Source organism: Pseudophryne corroboree, chromosome 3 (assembly GCF_028390025.1).
Source record: "Pseudophryne corroboree isolate aPseCor3 chromosome 3, aPseCor3.hap2, whole genome shotgun sequence".
NCBI lineage: Eukaryota > Metazoa > Chordata > Amphibia > Anura > Myobatrachidae > Pseudophryne > Pseudophryne corroboree.
The window spans coordinates 535,078,992-535,091,901 of record NC_086446.1 but is presented as its reverse complement, the minus strand read 5'-3'; the positions used below and the strand labels follow the sequence as shown (position 1 = coordinate 535,091,901).

General features: G+C 43.7%; 1 long non-coding RNA gene across 1 annotated transcript; it reads left to right on the top strand.

Moving 5' to 3' along the window:
• The first annotated feature begins 1,417 nt into the window (after positions 1-1,417).
• On the top strand, positions 1,418-3,574 carry LOC135057988 (uncharacterized). Its single transcript, XR_010244512.1, has 3 exons — positions 1,418-1,494; positions 2,105-2,217; positions 2,982-3,574. It is a non-coding gene; the product is annotated as an uncharacterized LOC135057988 (long non-coding RNA).
• The last annotated feature ends 9,336 nt before the right edge of the window (positions 3,575-12,910 follow it).

The window sequence follows — 12,910 nt, the reverse complement described above, 5'->3', positions numbered from 1 at the left end:
GCTGAATTGCGAACGAAGTATTCGCAATATTGCGAAAAGATTTTTCTTTGCAGTTTCTGAGTAGCTCCAGACTTACTCTTTCAGTGCGATCAGTTCAGTGCTTGTCGTTCCTGGTTTGATGTCACAAACACACCCAGCGTTCGCCCAGACACTCCCCCATTTCTCCAGCCACTCCCGTGTTTTTCCCAGAAACGGCAGCGTTTTTTCACACACTCCCATAAAACGGACAGTTTCCGCCCAGAAACACCCTCTTCCTGTCAATCACACAACGATCAGCAGAACAAAGAAAAAACCTCGTAATGCCGTGAGTAAAATACCAAACTTCTTATCAAATTTACTTGGCGCAGCAGCAGTGCGAACATTGCGCATGCGCAGTTAGCGGAAAATCGCACCGATGCGAAGGAAAAGAACAACTCGGAATGAGGGACATAGTTCTTTATGGTATGTCATGTTGTTTGGTCAGATTTCCTCTTCCATGTGTTTGTTGGCTTGTTATGTCATTGAAGTGTACAGCAGTAATTGTGATTAATTGTTATCGTTGTGTTTTTGGATGTATTTGACAAGTTATCCATGTGCAATGGTCACTAAACAGTGGTTGACATGTTATAAGCTGTAGTAGTGCTAAGTCACTTTGCAACCAGTTATATGTGTAATTTCATTGGTACAGAATGTATTCATGTTGAAGAAGATTCAATTTTTTGGGGCCCATTTAGAGGTTGTATTTGTACCCTGACTCAACCATGCTGACTTAGTGACATTACTATTATGTTTGTAGTGCTTTGTACTCAAAGTTTAACGTATGTATTTGCTGTTATGGTGCTAGTGAGTGCTTGTAGTGACCAATTTCTGTATTATATTGTAAATTAATGACATTAGATGTTCAAATCTAGTTGTGTGTGTGTGTTTGCTTGTTAGAGTATGTATTTGAAATTGTGACAGATGTTTGTGTGGTGGTCATAATTTCCAGTGTAGCACTTCCCATATTGCATCTGTGTTTTCTCTTTTATTTTGGATTTGTCACACATTAAACTGAGACATTTTTTAAACTTGTAATGTTTATCAAAATAATGGTTTGCTTTAACAACAAAAGCATTACTAATGTTCAATTATACATTATATCCTTATTTTCAGTGTTGAAGAAAAGCTCTACTGCTCGTCCAGCAGTCAGTCCCATGACATCTGAGGATGATGACGCTGCGGAAGCAGGTTAAGTGTCCATTGTAGCACAGGTTTACTTTGTAAAGGTATGGCCATACCAATTGTTTCCTTTCAAATAGTAGGTCCCTCAACAGAAGTCTTGAGCAGCAGAAGGCGGCCGCCTGAACCCCTACAAAGAAGGACACATGTGCCAACAAAGAAAGTATGGTCTGATGGCCACTGCCAAACACAGCAGGCTACCCCGCCACGAAGATTGTCTGCAGTTTTTTTTGGTACCACCACTGCAAACTTTGGACACACCTCCAAGACGCAAACCACACTCTCCTCATCAGGATGGTGAGTAAGAATCTGAAACCAAAAAATATATTAGTCATCTCTGAAAAATACTTTACATTTTTAAATAAGTGTACAAGCTGCTAAATCAGTCCGACTTACCAAGGTGAGCAAAACATCAAATGGAACCCAAGCCAAAATGCCTTGTCTACTTCCAGAAAAGATATGTATGTCCACTTCAGCCATACAGTAGCAGATTGTCAGTAAGATGCTGCAACATAAACACATGTTTAAGCTTCTCAAATAGTACGGCTTGAAAACTCAGTTTAAGATGTGTGTTTTAACTTACATTGCCCCCAACATAGAAATAATTTGTTCCCAATTTGGGTAACACACTACAAGGCAAATCAAATGGTGATTTTAAGGTGCAGTTTGTCTGATCTAACAAACAACTCACGTGCTTCCATTCACAATGAAGTGACCACACACATTTGCCAGAAACAGGCATATATATATATATATATATATATATATATATATCAATTCTGAGTGATGATGTTGCTATGCTGGATATATGAAAACAACATTCAAATGCCTGTGTCCCATGAATCTTGCTTTAGAACAGTGTTAAAAAAAATATGGTTAACTAACATCTAAATTTTATCATCAACAGTTTATAGTACTGGTACCAGCATCCCTACACAACCAACTCAACACAGTGACATGGAGGACACAATCACTCTACAAATGCAGCCAGTATTAGAAGGAAACAGCCCCCCAGCACCTGTGAGTACACCACCACAGCAAAACACAGCACCACCACAACACAGTCCAACAACACCATTATCACAAGGCCCTGATCAAGTATTTTGGGACAGTTGGGCTACCCAGCAGGCCACTAATCAGTATTGCCTGCGTAGGCAGACCCAAATTTTTTCAAGCCTACCATCTCACCTCAGAAGAATCAGCAGAAATATTAGCCGCCAAAATGAACAAAACACCAGAATTGCTAATACCATGGAAATCATGCGTGCAGACATTACACATGTCATGGGCTACTTACAACGCATAATGGAAGAACAGCACAGACAACAGCAAAACTATATCAACATTTTAGAAAACAATGAAATGATAAATGAATCTATCACCAGAATTTTAGAAAATCAAAATGATGCAACACGTGAACTTAATGCCACCCTCACTAACCTCAATGAAACACTCAGATCCCAGCACCATCAGCCAAGCAGCAGTTCAGGAATGAATACTCCAATTCTTTTGCCTGTGTCCTCACCACCAAGGCGCTCCACCAGAGCACGCCAACACGACAGTGGTAAAGGCAAAGGCCAGTCCAACCAGCCAGGCCAAAAAAAATAAACATTACACATCACGAATTCTGTTATAAGAAGAAAAGAAACTGAATTAGTAATTGTTTTTTTTTCTGCATATATATACACCACTTTGCACCCTGCACATTTTTACCACTTCATTCATTAGCAATGTAAAAAACAATTTTTTTGTTGTCAAATATTCTTAAACTGTTTTTTTTTTAGGTGAGGAGGGAAATGTTCTTTGAGCTGCACATTGATCTTAGCCTGCAGAACTGTGACCAGTATATTTGATTCCAATAATGATTCTTTCTAGATTCCAATCAACCTAAGTTCATGCAGCCATACTAATTGGCAGCAAATAAGAATGTCTTTAGCCTGCAGAATTGTGACCAGTATATTTGATTCCAATAATGATTCGTTCTAGATTCCAATCAATCTAAGCTCATGCAGCCATACTAATTGGCAGCAAATAAGAATGTCTTTAGCCTGCAGAATTGTGACCAGTATATTTGATTCCAATAATGATTCTTTCTAGATTCCAATCAATCTAAGCTCATGCAGCCATACTAATTGGCAGCAAATAAGAATGTCTTTAGCCTGCAGAATTGTGACCAGTATATTTGATTCCAATAATGATTATTTCTAGATTCCAAACAATCTAAGCTCATGCAGCCATACTAATTGGCAGCCACCCATATTAATCCATGACAAATACAACAAACATTGTGAATGCAAACTCTTTTAAAATTATTATATATTGGACATGACACTAAGAACACTATTGTGTGTGTAAATATTGTCCTTCAATTTTAGAATACACATTTGAACATTAAGGTTCAAAATGAAAGACATTACTGTTCTAACATTTTTGCATGTGGTAAAAAGAATAAATGTGAATTGGAAACATGAGGCACAACCAAAGAATTGAAATTTAAAAAACAAACAAATATGAAAGTGGGTAATAATATGTTGTAAACTGTGTATTGTGTTCAAAAACATAAAGTTTTCTTCAGCAAAACCAAACAAATACATTTTTTTGGATGAGACTACGTTTGTGTTCCTTAAATCAAATGGGACACTACACATAGGGACACATGTATGTGGCGGGTGGTCTTCAGTATGCCGGCTGTCGGGATCCCGGCGCACAGTATACCGGCGCCGGGATCCCGACAGCCGGCATACCGACACTTATTCTCCCTCGTGGGGGTCCACGACCCCCCTGGAGGGAGAATAAAATAGTGTGGCACGCGAAGCGCGCCACCGTGCCCGTAGCGTGGTGAGCGCAGCGAGCCCGCAAGGGGCTCATTTGCACTCGCCACACTGTCGGTAAGCCGGCGGTCGGGCTCCCGGCGCCGGTATGCTGGTCGCCGGGAGCCCGACCGCCGGCAATCCGTAGTGAACCCGTATGTGGCAAGGGTAAGTTAATAAATGTGTGTAAGTGTTGCATTAGTAAGTAACACACATTTTGAAAGTAAATTATATCATCATTTTTTACCAGGTCTTTAATATTCATTAAAGTAAATCACATTTTAAGATTATGAATATTGAACACCAATTCAGACATGTGACTCTGATTCTGATGTGTGGCCAATTTAAAACAACACAATACCCATGCTGCATTTAAAAAAACATATAGCAAGGGTATGTTTGTATGTCTAAAGGAGATAGACACATTCTGAGTATTGGTTTTTAACAGATAGATTTTCAGACCAAATTTAGCCTTACACAATAAATGAAAGATGCAAAACATACTTACCTTAAAAATGTGCATTTATGAGGTGTTGCCTTACCTGCCTCCCTACATCTGTACTCCAAGTGTCGCCAGACGACTCTAATTCCCCTGCTTGCTGGCTGCTTTCTTCATCCTCCTCATCATCATCAACATGTGGCAGATCTTGTTGCAATCACGTTATGAAGAAAGCAGCAGCACAACACAATTTGAGTCACCTTCAAGGGACTATACAACAAAAGCCCAGCAGACTTATCCAGACACCGAAACCTTGCTTTCAGCACCCCAAAACATCTTTCTATCACATTCCGCGTGGACTTATGTGCATTATTGTAATTGTGTTCAGCAGGAGAATTAGGTTGGGACAATGGAGTTAGAAGCCAAGAGAAACAGCCATATCCTCCATCACCTGAAAGACAGATATAGTAACATACTTCATGTTAACATACAACAACACATAAGTAACACAGTGCTTTTTCATTTAGTATACCAAGCCCAAATCAATTCAAATGACATACCCATTTGTCCGTCCTCAAACTTATCACAGAGGGATGACTGACTAAGGATGAAGGAGTCATGGCAGCCCCCAGGGTAACCAGCATAATTTGCATCACAAACCACCTGCACATTTGTTGAGTGGTCTAGATGACGATTTGTATAGATGTGCTGCCTGCCCCTGGGTGGTCTCAGCTGAATGTGTGTTCAATCTATGGCTCCCAGCACATTGGGCATGCCAGCAAGCTCATAGAAAGCTACCCTGATGGCATGCCACTGAGACTCTTGGGTAGGGAAGCAGATTGAGGCATCAATGTGGGGCTGCAAAACATCCAACACCTGTGTGTATATTTGTAAAAAAAAAAAATGATTTAATGACATAACATCATCACTGGACACTGAAAGTAATTATAACATCAAAGAAACAGAGGAGGTTGTTAGGTATACGTCACCTGTGTCAGTATTCTTGAAAAGGTGGGCTGTGAGATTCCAATGACATCCCCAGACACAGCATGAAAGCTCCCAGTAGCCATAAAGTGCAACACAGCCAGGAGTTTGTGCAGGCCTGAGACAGGGCGAGAGCGTGCTGTCTCAGGGTCTAGGCCCAGTTTGACAAGGTCATACAGACGGAAAGCGTTGTTACGATTTAGACGGAACATCTGTATGACCCTGTCATCAGACAATGCGTTCAAGTTTAAACGCCCCCTAAAAATACGAGGCCTACGCAGCCTCTGCAGAACCTGTACAACCTGCTGACCATGATCAGTTTCTTGGCCCTGGTTACTTACAGGCTGATGTCTGAGTCTGAGGAATCCTACAGCACACAAAAGATCACTGCACCATACTCCAGCAGCCATTTCTGAGTGTAGGTTGTTTGACTTGTGCCTAAGTTCCTTTTATAGGCATCCTAATTCAGGTGTGATTGATTTTTGAGTTGCAACACATATAAACACGCCTGAAAAACGCGGGTCTATTTTTTTTGCTGCTTTTTTTTTACGAATCGCAAAAAAATACGGCCGCAATTGAGCAAGCAGAGACTAACACCAAAATAGGAATGAATAGTAAATTACCGTGTTGTATGAACAAACAGCCGCGTTTGGCCGATGGTCTATTCATTCGTATTTCTGAACTTAGCCGTGAAAACCATTACAAATTGCACCAACACTGCCGAGATTTGTGCTTGGTAAATTCCCGTGTTGGGACTTAGAAAAAAAACACACAAATTGGACAAACATGAAATTTAGTAAATATACCCCATGGTCAATTATGTGGAAAGCGAGAGTGTGCTTTAGTAAATGCTGACTTGTAGGTAAGAACAGATTTCATTCAGCATGGATTCTCTGTAGACTTTACTCTTCCTTGGTGGGTGCACTGTAGTCAAGGGTTAGAGTCTTGTGAAGCAGAAAGACTATATACCTGGGCTCTCGTCCAGGCTCAGTATCATTTGATACCGTGAGCCAAAAACATAAAGCCTCAGCTATGCCTGTTTCTGCCATCTCTCAGATTTTTATTGATATGTTTCAGATTTCTTTACTCTTCACAAGTACTTATTATTATTATTATTATTACATTTTATTTATAAGGCGCCACAAGTGTTTTGCAGCGCCGTACAAAGGACAGTGCAGGGAGACAAAACTTAGCATTACAGTAAATAAATAATAGAGTACAGATAACAAAGAGCACCACAATTCTCAGAACATAATACAGCTACGATGTAAGTAGCGAGGGAGTAATCATCGTATTACTTGGGGCTGGCGGCCATAGATAGAGATGAGCCTTTACCAGCAGGAGAAAAAGCGGGTAAAGATGGTCGCTGAATAGGAGAGAGCTGTGTGTGAAATGTGTCGAGAAGAGGGCTTTGACAACAAGAAGAAAGAGGGCCCTGCTCTGAATAGCTAACAATCTAGTGGGAAGTGGCAATAGACAGATGACATGAGGTGCAAGCAAGCGGGAGGTAGCCTGATGGCAGTATGTAAGCAAAGCAAAGATGTTCAAGGCAAGAGGCAGGGGGATGGAGGAGCAGCCTCATGGCTACGTTATGCATCGGAAGGGTACGCTAGGGTATGCATCGGAAGTACTTGCACTGTGTTGTTGGTATGTTACAGTGGGCTGCTTCTCTGCCTACTGTTATTAAGGTGGGTTACCACATCCTGAGGTATTGCTAAGCCTGGAAAATGCTGATGCTCTGCTTGTTGTGCCTCAAAAAATGTGTAAATATAGTCTTCGAAAAACGGCATTTAAGGGCCTAATTCATCATGGATCGTAGATGTGCAAAAAAAGGCACATCTGCGATCCTTTTCTCTGAAATTGGGGGGGGGGGGGGGGTATGCCCAGCACAGGGCAAGTTCGCCCCGCACACCGGATCCAGCCTCCTCCCCCCGCACACATGCGAAAGCATCACACGGCGGCGATGCTTCCACATGCTTAGGTTAGCCCACCTCCTACTCAGCCTAGCTGCGAAGGCAGGTGGCTACCCGCCATGTTTCGGGTCACAGCGGCTGCATGCAATGTCACACAGCCGCCGCGGCCCACCCTGCAAACGGTCCAAACACACCTGCGTTGTCCGGACCACACCCCAAAAACTCTCCCGCAATGCTTCCTCCCCGCCCAGCGAATACCTCTGCCTGTCAATCAGGCAGAGGTTTTCGCAGATGTAAGATACTTTCGCATCTCACAGTGTGCATATGGGCAATGCGACTGCTGCACGTGTGCACACTTCACAGGGTTTCAGCATGCGAATTAGGCCTTTAGTCAGTAATTGCAATGTTCCCTACAATACCGCACTTCTCAGATTATTTCTTCTTACGCTAACCTTCTAAAAAGAGTACCTTGCAATGAGGAAATTAATATGGCATCTGTTCTGACCTTAAGAGAGGTAATCTCATTCTTCAGATACTGTAGGTGTTGCTTTATGTATTTGGGCAGTGAATGTACAGTAGTTTTAATGCAAGTGAGAACGATTTTATAGTGTATGAGATATACTAATGACTTGGACCACCAAAAAAAACCTCAAGTGGGAGGCTATAAAAAAACAACAACTTTGAATGTACAGTAGGTTCCCTTTCTGCCTGTGTGGCCTGAGGATAATACATTTCTGAAATCTAGATAGAATGGAGACTCATTTACTAGTGGTAACCTTGCAGTTGGTATATGATTCAGATCAGGTCAGTGAGGTCTGCGCATCTATACTGCCAGATGTGTCAGTTCCTGTCCACAATCCTATCAAATAAGGAAAAAGATACAGGTAATAAGTAAAAATTTTTAGAAGACCATTTACACGTGAAGTATGGTTTAATTATTATTTGTCTGACTTACCTCACTCTATATTCACCTTAACATTTGCTGGTTACTGATTCCATACTGTCTACTAGAATATAAACAGGCCTACAGTGTATTACAGCAAGACTGTGCACTAGACAAATATATCAGTCATTTTCACAGCTTTATAAAAAAAACTTAGTATGCCACCAGATTTATAAAGTCACTTGAACCTTGTCATTAGAAGTCCAAAGTCTTTTAGGGGTAATATGTGCCTCATTAAATGATTAAATGTGTGCTAAGCTGGAGTGTCTGGCTTCAACAGATGTATGGTTGAATAGGGGCAACCCACATCCTGAATCACCTGAAATGACACATACAATACATATTACATTTAGTAAATATATTTAGCAGTTAACATGTTTGAAAACAAAATAAAACAAACTCCATATCTAGAAGAATGTTTTATTTTACAAACTCAGTAACCCTCCCTCGCGCATTTCCCTCTCTCAAATTTAGCATATAGGGATGACTGTACACAGAGCCGGATTAAGGGGGGTCTGCTGGGGGTAAGTACCCCTGGGCCCCACGCTGTGAGAGGGCCCCCCGCCACCCACCGCTGATCGGATCTCTATTGCCGATCTGCGGCGCTGCGCTTACCTATGACAGCTATCAAGCAGCCGCCGGCGCTGCAGAGATGTACAGGGCAGCCGAGGTGAACGAAGGCTCATCTGTCCAATGATAAGTGAAGCTGCAGCCTGCGGCTCCATGACTGGTTGGAGCGCAGGCTGCAGGGAAGAAGGAGGCGGGATCCCAGGCATGCGGCGCGGCACGGGTGGAGGTGGTTGTACCCTGCAGAGGAAAGAAAGGAAAGTGCTCTCGTTCATTCGTCGCAGCCGCCACTTGCTATCAGCACAGTAAGACAGGCTGCATTAACTTTTTGTTTATTAGATGGAAATTTGATGCTAATGTTCTGGGTTTTATATTTACATATATATATATATATGTGTATATATATATATATATATATAATATACACACACATACACACATATATATATATATATATATATATATATATATATGCTAGAGATGAGCGCCTGAAATTTTTCGGGTTTTGTGTTTTGGTTTTGGGTTCGGTTCCGCGGCCGTGTTTTGGGTTCGAACGCGTTTTGGCAAAACCTCACCGAATTTTTTTTGTCGGATTCGGGTGTGTTTTGGATTCGGGTGTTTTTTTCAAAAAACACTAAAAAACAGCTTAAATCATAGAATTTGGGGGTCATTTTGATCCCAAAGTATTATTAACCTCAAAAACCATAATTTACACTCATTTTCAGACTATTCTGAATACCTCACACCTCACAATATTATTTTTAGTCCTAAAATTTGCACAGAGGTCGCTGTGTGAGTAAGATAAGCGACCCTAGTGGCCGACACAAACACCGGGCCCATCTAGGAGTGGCACTGCAGTGTCACGCAGGATGTCCCTTCCAAAAAACCCTCCCCAAACAGCACATGACGCAAAGAAAAAAAGAGGCGCAATGAGGTAGCTGTGTGAGTAAGATTAGCGACCCTAGTGGCCGACACAAACACCGGGCCCATCTAGGAGTGGCACTGCAGTGTCACGCAGGATGTCCCTTCCAAAAAACCCTCCCCAAACAGCACATGACGCAAAGAAAAAAAGAGGCGCAATGAGGTAGCTGACTGTGTGAGTAAGATTAGCGACCCTAGTGGCCGACACAAACACCGGGCCCATCTAGGAGTGGCACTGCAGTGTCACGCAGGATGTCCCTTCCAAAAAACCCTCCCCAATCAGCACATGATGCAAAGAAAAAGAAAAGAAAAAAGAGGTGCAAGATGGAATTGTCCTTGGGCCCTCCCACCCACCCTTATGTTGTATAAACAAAACAGGACATGCACACTTTAACCAACCCATCATTTCAGTGACAGGGTCTGCCACACGACTGTGACTGATATGACGGGTTGGTTTGGACCCCCCCCAAAAAAGAAGCAATTAATCTCTCCTTGCACAAACTGGCTCTACAGAGGCAAGATGTCCACCTCATCTTCACCCTCCGATATATCACCGTGTACATCCCCCTCCTCACAGATTATCAATTCGTCCCCACTGGAATCCACCATCTCAGCTCCCTGTGTACTTTGTGGAGGCAATTGCTGCTGGTCAATGTCTCCGCGGAGGAATTGATTATAATTCATTTTAATGAACATCATCTTCTCCACATTTTCTGGATGTAACCTCGTACGCCGATTGCTGACAAGGTGAGCGGCGGCACTAAACACTCTTTCGGAGTACACACTTGTGGGAGGGCAACTTAGGTAGAATAAAGCCAGTTTGTGCAAGGGCCTCCAAATTGCCTCTTTTTCCTGCCAGTATAAGTACGGACTGTGTGACGTGCCTACTTGGATGCGGTCACTCATATAATCCTCCACCATTCTATCAATGTTGAGAGAATCATATGCAGTGACAGTAGACGACATGTCCGTAATCGTTGTCAGGTCCTTCAGTCCGGACCAGATGTCAGCATCAGCAGTCGCTCCAGACTGCCCTGCATCACCGCCAGCGGGTGGGCTCGGAATTCTGAGCCTTTTCCTCGCACCCCCAGTTGCGGGAGAATGTGAAGGAGGAGATGTTGACAGGTCGCGTTCCGCTTGACTTGACAATTTTGTCACCAGCAGGTCTTTCAACCCCAGCAGACTTGTGTCTGCCGGAAAGAGAGATCCAAGGTAGGCTTTAAATCTAGGATCGAGCACGGTGGCCAAAATGTAGTGCTCTGATTTCAACAGATTGACCACCCGTGAATCCTTGTTAAGCGAATTAAGGGCTGCATCCACAAGTCCCACATGCCTAGCGGAATCGCTCCCTTTTAGCTCCTTCTTCAATGTCTCCAGCTTCTTCTGCAAAAGCCTGATGAGGGGAATGACCTGACTCAGGCTGGCAGTGTCTGAACTGACTTCACGTGTGGCAAGTTCAAAGGGCATCAGAACCTTGCACAACGTTGAAATCATTCTCCACTGCACTTGAGACAGGTGCATTCCACCTACTATATCGTGCTCAATTGTATAGGCTTGAATGGCCTTTTGCTGCTCCTCCAACCTCTGAAGCATATAGAGGGTTGAATTCCACCTCGTTACCACTTCTTGCTTCAGATGATGGCAGGGCAGGTTCAGTAGTTTTTGGTGGTGCTCCAGTCTTCTGTACGTGGTGCCTGTACGCCGAAAGTGTCCCGCAATTTTTCTGGCCACCGACAGCATCTCTTGCACGCCCCTGTCGTTTTTTAAAAAATTCTGCACCACCAAATTCAAGGTATGTGCAAAACATGGGACGTGCTGGAATTTGCCCATATTTAATGCACACACAATATTGCTGGCGTTGTCCGATGCCACAAATCCACAGGAGAGTCCAATTGGGGTAAGCCATTCCGCGATGATCTTCCTCAGTTGCCGTAAGAGGTTTTCAGCTGTGTGCGTATTCTGGAAAGCGGTGATACAAAGCGTAGCCTGCCTAGGAAAGAGTTGGCGTTTGCGAGATGCTGCTACTGGTGCCGCCGCTGCTGTTCTTGCGGCGGGAGTCCATACATCTACCCAGTGGGCTGTCACAGTCATATAGTCCTGACCCTGCCCTGCTCCACTTGTCCACATGTCCGTGGTTAAGTGGACATTGGGTACAACTGCATTTTTTAGGACACTGGTGAGTCTTTTTCTGACGTCCGTGTACATTCTCGGTATCGCCTGCCTAGAGAAGTGGAACCTAGATGGTATTTGGTAACGGGGGCACACTGCCTCAATAAATTGTCTAGTTCCCTGTGAACTAACGGCGGATACCGGACGCACGTCTAACACCAACATAGTTGTCAAGGACTCAGTTATCCGCTTTGCAGTAGGATGACGGCTGTGATATTTCATCTTCCTCGCAAAGGACTGTTGAACAGTCAATTGCTTACTGGAAGTAGTACAAGTGGGCTTACGACTTCCCCTCTGGGATGACCATCGACTCCCAGCGGCAACAACAGCAGCGCCAGCAGCAGTAGGCGTTACACGCAAGGATGCATCGGAGGAATCCCAGGCAGGAGAGGACTCGTCAGAATTGCCAGTGACATGGCCTGCAGGACTATTGGCATTCCTGGGGAAGGAGGAAATTGACACTGAGGGAGTTGGTGGGGTGGTTTGCGTGAGCTTGGTTACAAGAGGAAGGGATTTACTGGTCAGTGGACTGCTTCCGCTGTCACCCAAAGTTTTTGAACTTGTCACTGACTTATTATGAATGCGCTGCAGGTGACGTATAAGGGAGGATGTTCCGAGGTGGTTAACGTCCTTACCCCTACTTATTACAGCTTGACAAAGGGAACACACGGCTTGACACCTGTTGTCCGCATTTCTGGTGAAATACCTCCACACCGAAGAGCTGATTTTTTTGGTATTTTCACCTGGCATGTCAACGGCCATATTCCTCCCATGGACAACAGGTGTCTCCCCGGGTGCCTGACTTAAACAAACCACCTCACCATCAGAATCCTCCTGGTCAATTTCCTCCCCAGCGCCAGCAACACCCATATCCTCCTCATCCTGGTGTACTTCAACACTGACATCTTCAATCTGACTATCAGGAACTGGACTGCGGGTGCTCCTTCCAGCACTTGCAGGGGGCGTG